Genomic DNA, 12,689 nt, shown 5'->3' on the forward strand with positions numbered 1-12,689 from the left:
TGCGGAAAAAATCATCAGAGAAGACAATGGTGAGAAATTGGAAGTGTTCAATGCTAAACATGCATTAAATGGTATCTGGAAACCGATCTACACAGACGGATGATAAAGGTAAGCAGATAGGATGTTTTCACATAAACTACATGAAGGATATAAAACTATACTTCTATCTCTTGTCCTACCCAACATTTAAAACATTTGCAGTATAAGACTTGCATTGGAGGTAAATCGAAAGGTATGTGATATGTATGACATTAAATTAATATTGATTTTTTAAAAACAGTTATCGGTAGCAATAGCAGTGGAAGATTTGCAGGCCAAATGCAGGAACGAAAGAATTTTGAAAACGAGCATGTTTTTAGTATTACCACACTTACAAGTCTATCACTGTGGACAACTAACGTATGTATTAATATACATATGGTTGTTGTTTATGATTGTTATTGTAATAAAAAGAAAAGTCAATTTAAGTACTAAATTTTGTTTTAAAGAGTTGATATACATGATGCATTCATCAAAAATATAATTTGTTAGCTTCAAACATTATTGAAAACACTACTTCCCTTATATATAAACATGTTAAGCAGGTCGTTTTCTTTTTTTCACCTTTTTCTTTGTTTTCTTTAATAAGAAAGACAACTCTTAAACAGGATCATTTATATTAGATTTTTCTGTTGATTTTGAATTTCATTCAGTTTCTTGTTTTCATCCCATTAAAACCACGAATATTATTTATATTTTGAGATTTCTATGAAAATTCGAACAGCAGGTTGCCTTATACTATTTTTTTAAATTTAGGTTCATTTTTATGTGAATTCTAATAAAAACATACGAACTTTGCGAATGATTATTTTGTTTTTCATTTCAAAACTTTATTATAACATTTAACTTTAATAGGAATTTGAAAGCAGAAATGTTTGAACATTTGAAAAATTGTTATATGAAACAAAACTGACATTTAAATTTTTTCTAGGGCATAAAACACTGTGTTTTAAGCTCTTCTATTGTTATTTTTAGTAACAAATGCATTCAACAAAAATGCCCAACACTTATTTGGTGTAGAGATCCACCATAAATTCTGGGGAATGAAATAGCATGAATGACTCGTTCCCACATTTTATTCTATTATTTTCTGCAATTATCTGCTCTTTTATCCAGGATTAAACATTTTCTTCTACTGGCATTCTGCGTGTGCAATAACCAGTGCAAGTTTTGGATATGTAGATATTCATAAAGCTCTGAGGTACATTACTTTCAGAGATTGGATTGCCTATTGAGTTTCCTTTTATTTTTCCTTTGATTTCGAACACTCAAAGAATCTTCAAATAAGTTTGAAAACTTGTTTAACGTTTCATATTTAGGCAGATTCAACAAAATGCAAACTTTTACCTCTCTCTTATCTTACTTTGTCAATAAGGAATGTCAAAATGTCTCGCAATTCTTTGTCAGTAAATTCACTCAACGTTTTTTTCTGAGGAAAACCAAAGCAGGATTTCTACATTGTGTATATTATGCCAACTTTGTCTTGCGTTTGCCTTGCAATTAAATGTCAATTACAATTGTGATGTCTTCATCAGCACGATTTTCGATAGCGATATTTCTTTTACAGTCCATGTTTTCCCCAGTATCGCCAACCTTCAAGTCTTCAACTCCATCCATCATAATATCCGTATCTTGAATCACTGTAGCATCATTCGGTTTTGTAGAAAAGAAGCCTCTTATACAACTTCTGCATCTAAAGTTTTCATTGGATTGCAGAATATTTCATTGTCATTGTCTTTGGTCCCTGGGGTTTTATTCTTTTTATCCCGAAAACTCTCCAGCCTTTAGATGATGTTTTTAATGGTCTAAGTAACTTGCTCTTAAAATGAACACTATTGACATTTTTTCTATTTATGTCTTGAAACTTCTTGTGTATAATTTTTTGGTCCCAACAACTTTTAACTGTTGTATGAGTTCATTTTTTTCAAATCGCAGATCATTTCCAACATATTCTTCTGCAATTTTAGGAGTGTTAGTGGATTTTCTTTGTAGAAAGTTGTAATTAGCTCTGCCCATTGCCCATTGAATGTTTCGAAAAGGAATAAGTCTTTCATCGTGGTAGGCTTGATAAAAGCAATCGACCACTCTCTGCATGACACCTACTGATTATGGAACGCCATAGCTGCGCATGCCTTATGTGGTTATATCATGTGAAGATGGCTTCTTTATGGTAAGATTGTGCTAATTAGTGAGTATGTGAAGATGGTATTTTATTATATGAAATGGTGCGTTTTATGAGTAGATTGTGCGTTTTTGAAGATGGTGCTTTATTATATGAAGATGGTGCTTTTTTTACGTATGTGATGGTGCTTTTTTATGCGAAGGTGCTTTTTTATGTGATTGTGCTTTTTTATGTGAGAGTGGTCACTCGGAACTCCTCCTATTTTTGAAAACTAAGTTTTGAAAGAAAAAAATGATGTAGTTAAAATCTATTTAATACACCATTTCATTTCAAAATTTACACTATTAAATAAGCTGACTTATGTAAGTCATTGCCTTGATATGTTCTCATTTTTTACAAATGCAAGAATTTACTGCGATCGATGCTTCTCCGTGCCTTCTTCATCTTCCCGTGAAGAATATTAATATCATTGCATACTTTCATATTATAGTATTTCTGGTCATTTTTCTTTCATTTTCAACACGAACTGATATGTTTCATTTGAAATCGATTTCATCTCCTCTTCAATCTTTGAATGTATCCACGTTATACCTTTGTTTAAGGAAAAAAACATCTTAAATGATTATTTATATATAACCTTCATTTAAATAGGGCATGTGGGTAAAATAGACTCACGGAATTTTATTTGTTTCTAGTTATACCAACAATAGTGTTTATTATTTTGCACTTGGTTTATCATTTTTGGGGTCTTTGAAATTTTTGTTAGTTATGCTCACGACAGAAAGAGCTAAAACAAAGTGTTGTGCTTTATTTGGGAGTCTTCTCCGAAAGGAAGGGTGTTTCCTGAAATGAAATCATCAACACACCCTAATGCTTCAGTCAAAATAAGCTTTTTTCATGCAATATTAAACTGATTCATTACTATTGTAGAGATATTTTAATATTTCAACCAAGTTACAAAAAGAAGTCCTTCTGAAAATACACATAAAGCTCAGAGCTTGAAACCTAGAGGACTATAGTCTTATATGTATATCAGCCTATCATTTTCTGTCCCAATATTGTATTTTAGACTTGTTTATGCTGTTTAAATTTACCATATGTTCATATACTAAGAAACAATATTTAAAGTGCGAATAGCTATGAGAGTAAACAACATATAGGGAAGAAATAAAAACTAAAACAAATTGTTTATCTAATCGAGAGTGTCCTTAAAACATTTCTATAACATTAGTTAAATGCATATCTGTTTTTTTGCTAGTATATTTTATTGCTAGGATGTTATTCTTGTTTTTCTTAATGATGGGGTAGTGTATAGAGGGGAATACTTACAATGTGGTGTGGTAAACTACTTGGGGGGGGGGGGGGTGCACAGTCAACATCACGTAAAGGGATCGTCTTTTATGCGAAAATGTATAGGTTTTTTAAAGGTCAGAGTTTGTGGAATAAAAAGTAATGATGTTGTATTAAGTTTGAAAAAATGGTATACACACTGTATACGGTCATGTAAATAAAAAGAGTAAATGGTGCCTCTTAAATGAAAGGAATATTAAAATTGGATTTCAACGCACCACCTTCCTTTCAGTCTGTTTAACAAAATCTATAAAAAAAAAAAAGACCAAATTCCAATCTCATTGGAATGGGTTTTTCCGTATTCGCAATCATTGAACAATATTTCACTTTTAAATTCAAATGATGATAAATGAGAGGCTTTTTCTGTCTTTGAATCATGCCATTAAAATTGTAAATTTATTTCCATTGATGGAGTGCATTCGACAGAATCAACAATATAATAATTTTGCATTATTTTCAATTATTATTAATTTTGATGATCTACAATTATGTGTTTTTAATAAACCTTCATTTTCATTTTAATAATTTTCAATAAAATTTGGTTGATTTGTCGTTGAAACAAATTCTACACTTTTTTTAATACACCAATCACTGAGAAAAATGAATAGACTCAGAATTACCTCTCTTAGCACCAATGATGAAAGCAGATTTTAGTTCAGAGAGTTCAAAAAGTGGTAGCCTAAATATGTTTTGTAGTTTATTTGGATGTATCCAAATGATAGGCGATTATGCTTTTCATCATTGGATTTTTGAAAAAGGGGCTGAAGTACAATTTTCTTTTCTACAGAATATTTATTAAATTTATCATTATACTAACAAAGAAAGCAAATACGTATTTAAAGATGCTAATAATGTAACTTTTGTTAATGTTAGGAGCAGGTGTGACACAATGCAAGCAGATTTTAAGGGGGGGGGGCTTAGTTCATAGTTTTTTCTTCTTGAAAGTATGGTGTTAATTCTCTGATGAATCACAGCAACAACAAAACTCTTGTTTAAAGAGACTAACCACTGTAAATAAAACTAGTGTTTTGATTTTATGACCGATCCCGACGTATATTATGTCTATTATCAATGAGACTTTAAGATAAGGAGTACTGTGATGAGTTTGTTTCGTTTTTTACTTTGCAAATCATGTGTCATATTCAATGGATGCAAAATAATTGATAAAAAAGGAACTCAAGTACTACATTTTCTCACACAGTTATTTAAAAAAATGTATTTTAATCTGACTGTGTTAGCCCTAGCTCTCTTGTAAATAAATGTTAAGTGTCGAATTATTTTAATTTTTATTATATGAAATATTACCACCCACCCTTGTGCCTTTCTATATGCCTTTTCTTGAAAGAAGGAAACACCTTAGAGAATTTTGAATTTACACGTCATTTTTATTAAATTTTGATAATGCTATTTAAAGCTAATAAAATCATAACCATGCATTTCGTCAAATTTGCCAATAAAATTACGCGTAATAATTTTCTTGATTGTAAATACGTGCGTGCCGTCAAGTTTTACAAAACTCCTTACCAATCATTGCACATTATATAATTGTCGACGAAGAACAAAATTTTTTATCTTAAAATAAACAAAAACAAGATAAAATACAAGCTTCACACATCATTTCATGGTACATAAAACGATATATATGTATTTCTAGGGGTAGGCAACATATCGTTCTTTACTTACAACTAATATATATATATAGTACTATATTAAGTCACGGATAAAAAATTTCATACCTCAGATGTGCACAGCCATATGAGTCACTATAAAATTAATATTGGTTCACAAGAAAGATGATACTTTTTAATCAATGCAATTTTATTGAAAGCGTTATACCCATTACTAAGGGATTGTTTTACGAAATATGAAAAACTAGCAATGAAAATTCCTACTTGCCACTTCTTCTGAAGTTAGGAGCTCTTAATCTCGGATTTAACGAAATGTGTTAGTGAAAATGTTTGATGTTGGAAAAGTAATTACATTTTCAATTCATCACGCGTTTGCATTTAATATAATTGTACCATACATCATAGCTGTTTAAAACAACTTGAATACGAACACACTCGCTGCCCATCACTACCTGGGGTGTGTAACTCATCAGCAGGAAAAAAAACTATTATATTAAGGACACCTTCGCCCTTCAGCTCGTACAGCAAATTTTTATTTAAACATTCTTACGTTAGCCAATTTTTATCCTTTAGAAAAAAAGTTTACAATAACTCCCTAAAACCTTATTGACAAAGTAGCTATATATTGTTCAGCAGGAGAAAAACGTTCGGTAACTAGGCTGAGCAGCTTATCAGTGTAAAACCACGCCCCTGCACGTGGGTTTGATTGCCACCCGCAATGATAAGCACTCTGCTAATGGAATTACACTCCGGATACAGAGAAATGTGGGAGATCGGTGTTTATCTGAACGTTTTCTGTTATTTTCCATTATATTTGAAAGAAAAATAAAATCATTGTTTTTTCGGTCTTTTTCCGTGTGTTTATTTTTGGTTTTGATGTTGTAGGTAAAATGAATCAATATATGCCATTTGTTTTGTTAATTTGCAAGACATACTCCAGATATTATAAAGGAATCTGAAGACTGGCAAGTGTACCATTTCATAAATCCACGATTCCCCTACACATCTCATATTCACAGACTAAGACGCCACGAATCCACCATATAACAGAGTCATAGCTAGAGACCTATAAAAATATTAAATATAACCATGATACCAAGAGCATAGACTAAAACATTACTTTGTATTTTATCAAACACAGTCTTCAAGCTAAATAACCAATTTGAAATATATCTAATTAAATACAGGATAACTTAAAGAATATTTAGAGAAAATATGTTATAACGTGAAGAATGTAATTATCAAAACAATTTATTGAGAATGTGCTTAAGTTGTAAGATTGAAGGTACATCTGCTAAATCTAATTCAAAAATCAGGAAATGAGCATTAAAAAGTATATCAATACAGTAACTTTTAAGTTCGTGGAGTTGTCTCTCGGTACTCGTTTTAAAGCCGAAAAGAACCACATTTAATACTTACTCTGACTGCGTATATTCATATATTTTGAATTCTGATTGTAAAATCGAATTTTTAAAATAAGATCTTGGTTGTGTTGGACACATCTTTTAAGATATACTTTGTGCTTCATAGCGATGTTAACGTCTGATCAAACACATGCAAAAAGTCATTGACCCTGTATTTAAAGGGACTTGGACACAATTTGAGATCTAGAATAGTCAATATTGTCATTTTTAATGATTTGCCAAACTTTTAAAGTTAAAAAATACATTACAAACAAGATACAGAGTTCGAAATTCTTTGTTATGGAAACAAAGCTCCTGTCTTGTTATCATTCATATATGTATGGTATTGATAAGACTCCCAATCAGATGTTACTTTTTTGTTGATAATATTATCTATGAACACACTGAAGCAGTTTATGTTGTTTCGCACGAGTCATTTTGTCAAAGAGATGGTAATTTCTGTAATTTGCAATATTCGTAAACATATAAAAGACTCGAGCTTTATTTACATAACTATGATTTCTTACCTCTCTATCTTGCTTGTATCTTGACTTCTAACATTCAAGTTTTTGTGAATCATTCAAAATGCACAAGATTTTAAAAAAATAAAAATTTGATCTCAAATCATGTCTAGGTCCCTTTAAATTAAAAAAAGGCAAATCTCGAAGTGTTGGTTTCGTCTGACGACCGGTATTCGGTATATATGACGAAGAGAGATCTGGTATCTGATTTTGAACGTAAGGGACTTTTTATTACAATATGTATTACAATGTTTTTCGTATGACTTTTTATTATTAAAATTTTATTGATTTAATAAAACAAACACCGAATATATTCATTCTTCTATCATCTGTGAAATAATTGTTATAACAAATGTATTTGCTTTTTTATTTGTGGGAAAAAAAGATAACATTCGATTATTCCTTAAGAATAAATCCGTCCATTTCAAATACATATAACTGTATAGAATATTTTATTCATGGATAAATCAAACACAATGTAATGTGTAAATGACAGGGTTTCTTTTGACGTCTGGTTTCTTTTAAACCATTAGTAGGTAATAAAACTTTAATTCCGTAGTATTTTCTTTCACATAATATGTAAATTCTAAATGTCAATAATAATTCATTTTCAAGGTAAAGAAAGGTGAATTCAAGGCTTAGAGAGTTTGTGAACTACGATAACTCAGTATTTGTCTACATACATCAAAGGTACTACCTGTTGTATGGTGGCCATTGAAAAGCCGATAATAGTCTGTCCTTCCTTCCATATCTTCTAATGAACAGAACAATGTCCGTACTTAGCTTTAGAGTGCATATAACGAAACATTTAAGTTATTTATTAATAGTAATTCTGTCAGTGCTTTAAGTCAAAGTGATGCAGCATTCAATCTGTAAAAAGTTTAATCGCGTTTAACCTAGGATACAAAAGTGCAATTAGACTATCAAATACGATATCATGTACCTGGAGTAAATATTTGGTTGTTTCTTTTTCTCTTTTATTAAATTCAGAATTTTACATTGTTTTTGCAAAAGTCTCATTTATAATAGTATTTGAAATTGATTTATATGTTTAAATATTTAACCAGTTTTTCCACATTTTCTAAATTTTGTGAACTCTGTGTCCGATTCAAATTAAATACTTAATTATATTTCAAAACATATTTAACACACAAAAAATGCATGTACATGCATAACTGTGGAATCGTTAAAATTCGTTGTGGCTTATTTTTCGTGGGATTCGTGGGTAGCCCTCTCCCAGGAATTTACATCCTCGACGAAAACAAATTTCGATAAAGTGAGTTTTCTTACTGAAACTGAAAACTGAAGCATTCACAAAATTACACCCCACGAATAAGGAAAAACCTACAATCCACAAACACTGGCCCCCACGAATTCTAGTGATTCCACAGTATGGGTTTTCTACATTCAATAAAATCACAGGGGTTGTTAATTTAGAAATTGGAGGGCCAACTTAGAATATTTATTGTCCAAGTAACAGTAATCATGGACGTACAACATCAATTATTTCAATGTTCGATGATGTTTATCGTGAAAAACAATTGCTGAACATACATTTGTAAGACCCAAAGTTCAAACCAGTAATGAACATTAGTTCATTTTATTATTTACAAAATTACGTGCATGTTTTTATTTAACATCAATTCTATTGTACGTCTTATCAAATCGTGCGCATATGATAGAAAGAAAAGCAAATTACTAAAGAAAGATAAGATTTTGTTCATCTGAGAGACTTCTAAAAGGTGTTAATGACTCGAAATCCTCGTCATTGCCAATTATTGGAAGTAAATTGAAGCTCTTATCATTTGAACGTTACCTTAATTTGACTGAAATATTCTCCAAAGGAACATTAAACGACAATCAAAAGCAATTATAATGTCTGCATATATACCAGCATTCACTTAAATGCAAAAGTACTAGAGCAAGCATTAACTCCTTTAAATAATATATGTTAATGAACATTAGAGTTGAGGATGTCCACGACAGGCTGCTCTGCTCTTATGTCACATTACTATCAAACTTGTTACAAAGATCAAATCAGAGCAAGGTTGAAACTGAATCGATTCGTTATCTATCTAGATCTTACATACATATATATACTACATTTAAAGCTTTTAAATTTTAATACTCTCTTGAAGTAGCCAAAGTACAAGTATCATTGTTGTCACAAACCAATCGTACCGTCCTACATTTCGGGGGTGTTGTCGGAGAACACACAGGGTATTTACTCATAATCTACTGAAGCTTTGATGGGCTTCTTTTTATTGATCCGGTATAAGAACAATTTGTACACATCGTAAGACAAAGTGAAAAAACATAATTCCTGTCAAAAAAGGTTCGTGGGCCTTAATGGTTGCGATAAGTGTAAATATTGACATACCTCTTCTGTCTACTACCATTGCTTATTAATGGAACTCCTAATGTCATAACCCGAGGTTTGGGAGTCCGCCCAGAGAATATTCCTCATCATCGGAATGAAAATGGCCGAGATGTAGAGATAAAAATTCACACGCATTAAGTAGAGAAATGTCGCAGGTTTTTCTTGTCATTTTTGTTGCTTTGTTGACGGATTTGCCAATTTCAAGTAAGTTTACATGCAAGCTTTGATATTAATATATAATCGTTATGCACAATAATTGTTTATAACTTATCCTAAAAAAGATTGTAAGAAAGGATAACATTTTTTGGATGATATTCCTTACTTATTATATTCTGTAATTACATTCATTTGTTCTTGATTGAATGAGAAGAAAATCGATTTGAACTTCAATTAAGAATGATTGTGCATTTATCAGATGGAATAAGTTGCTATGTATGCGAGAAAACAACATCGGAACAGACTTGTATATCGGGTGAAAGACTTGTGCACGACAGATTGAAAGGGGGGCGCTTTGTTCGCAACTGTACATCAGACAATCACTGTCTGATCGAAGCTATCATCAATGCCGGAGGTAACCGAATTATGAATATTAAATACTCATGTGACATTTTTACTGTTTATAATTGTTGAAAACATTCAGTATAATATCTTTGCTAAAACAATAAATAAAATTATAACTACTAAGGTATCCGATCCATATTAGGACCTAATTTTTTTTAAATCTTGAATATCCATCATGTATTGAATAGTCTGATATAAATTCAAAGCATTGAAAAGTAGAATTGTTTTATAAATGATTTTTAAAGATTAAATGCAAATGGGGGGGGGGGGGGGCAACTCTTCAAGAACAGGAAAAAGTCATTTTTTAGGACACATTCCGCTATTTCATATTCAATTTGTTACTTCAACATGAAAATTATTTCCAAGTATACTAAGTATTAATCCCACACATAATATCATATTATCCGTTTGCCTCCAAATTCATTGAATCTGGGGCTATTATGGATAGTAAATGTTATTTCCATGATATTTTCCCTTGTCTCGCTGCTCTGTTGATTTTTTTAGCACCATGATCATGTTTGTAAAGGTTGGAGTGGCATTGGAAGATATTACCCAATCAGTTTACGGCTAGGCGACAGTGTCTAGTGTTATTCTAATAAGCAGGCACGCAATCTTAATTGAATACATATTTTGGCTTTAATCTCTGTTGCCAGCATATTTTTTTCAATTATATTTTACATTCATTGCGAGTTCAATTTTTTTGCTGCAAAACATTTTCATAAATTCTCTCGTGATAAATGTCGCCAGATATGGGTATGATATCATTAATGAATTCTTCTAACATTTTGTAGCACACATATTAAGACGGCGGTGTCAAGCATCAAACTGAAGATGAACTTAAAATATGAAATGAAATGAAACATTTACAGCCGATATTTTGACAAAATTATATTTTTTTCCTCATTTTTTTAATGAAATAAAACGTCAAACATGTTTAAAGGTGCAAAATGACTGGCTTCTTATATGATGTCAGTCATGTGAATTTGGATCGCTTCACTTTCTTTGTTATGTAGTAATACATATTTAACCAATTCAAAATGATTCAAAGTTGTTCGATATCCCTTCAGTATACATTGAATACCATAACAACGTAAAACAATATCTTCTAGCATGACTCTATGTCCTAGTGCTGATGATGTACATGTTTGTGTGTTTTCCAGGTGTCTATGTTAGCTACATGAGAAGTTGTACGGACGGGTTTTTTACCGGCCAAAAAGTCGAAATGCTAGCAAAAAGGGTGAAACCAAACAATTTGACAGAATGCGCCTATGATCTTCTATCTGGGTTTGTGTTCTGTGTAACTCTTTGTCACACAGATTACTGCAATGGACCACGGCCATACGAGATTTCTACAGCGATGAAGACCGAGTTATTTATTTCTTTTTACAGTGTTGTTGCATTAATTGTGTACAAGATTTCAAGAAGATGAAAAACATATTGACTTGACAAACACATCGAATGAAAAATACATAAATTTTATCGAGTCTGGACAAACACATCGAATGCTGAATACATATATTTTATTATTTTTGCTGCATTTGCTGTTGACCACTGTTTAACGACAGTCTGTGGTTTGTTGCAAACAATTTATGACGAAAATCCTTAAAATATGCTGTAATCGTTGTAAAAACAATAAAGTGATTAAATGAATATTTCCCATAAACTTTGAAATTTTCATTTAAAATTCTTAGTGTTAAACTTTTCGATTGTAAAGAAAATGTTAGAATTGATCCCCCCCCCCCCCCGTATTATTTTTATTTAAAACGAAATCATTCATCCCATTAAAAACCAGTGGATTGATCGGGTGTGATTCCATTATAAAATGGCGAAGGCGACATTACGATTAGTTATTCAGCGTGTATCAAAATTAGATATCAGTATCTCGAAATATTGGGTTTCATATAAAGCACTAAAGCTCGATTGACTGACAGATGGACAGCGCTAAAAACGACCAGCTTTCGTTATGAGATATGAAATAAACAATTTTACTGTCTTCTGATTTCATTGTTTTATCGATAAGTTCATAAAATTTAATGCTGAAATAGTTATGAAATTAAATGCTGAAGTTTTTTTATTCATAAACCTTTAACATATAAGTATCTATAATTTACGTATATATTTCGACTATGCAACTATATATAGTTTTAAAGCTGATTTTTTTTTTAATTCCTAAACATGTAACATAATTAACGTATATATTTCGACGCTGCAAATATATATATATATATATATATATATATATATATATATATATATATATATATATATATATATATATATATGTGTGTGTGTGTGTGTGTGTTGTGGATGATAAGGAGTTTTAATGTTCCAGTGACTGCAGAAATGTTTTTTTTTAAACTTTGATCCTAGTTTTTTTTCTTGTACACAAATAAATTAGAGAAACTAAGAAATAATATTGTAGTAATGACATTTGCTTACAGAGAGTACTGTGTACATCTATACTGTACATATAAATCAAGACATTTTGCCAATAAAGTGAAAAATGCCTGCACCAGAGTACCCTGTCATACTGGAGCTGCGTCCACATGGCCATTTCGTTGCGTCCTTAAATAATATAAAACGCCAAGGTAAACGCAGTAGAGTCTCCCACAGCGCCGTAACAACGGCAACGACATCTTCATTTGTCGGGGTGGGATCGCCTAGAACATTATAGAACGCCATGCG

General features: G+C 31.3%; 1 protein-coding gene and 1 long non-coding RNA gene across 2 annotated transcripts in view; one reads left to right on the forward strand and one right to left on the reverse strand.

The window, feature by feature from the left end:
* LOC105331018 (uncharacterized) overlaps positions 1-12,689 on the reverse strand; it is a 79,780-nt gene that overhangs the window by 35,339 nt on the left and 31,752 nt on the right. The gene's annotated exons all lie outside the window — the stretch shown is intronic.
* On the forward strand, positions 9,497-11,924 carry LOC105331017 (uncharacterized). The gene is made up of 3 exons (XR_010711594.1): positions 9,497-9,647; positions 9,859-10,014; positions 11,165-11,924. It is a non-coding gene; the product is annotated as an uncharacterized lncRNA (long non-coding RNA).

The sequence above is a fragment of the Magallana gigas genome, chromosome 3 (assembly GCF_963853765.1).
Source record: "Magallana gigas chromosome 3, xbMagGiga1.1, whole genome shotgun sequence".
Taxonomy (NCBI): Eukaryota; Metazoa; Mollusca; class Bivalvia; order Ostreida; family Ostreidae; genus Magallana; species Magallana gigas.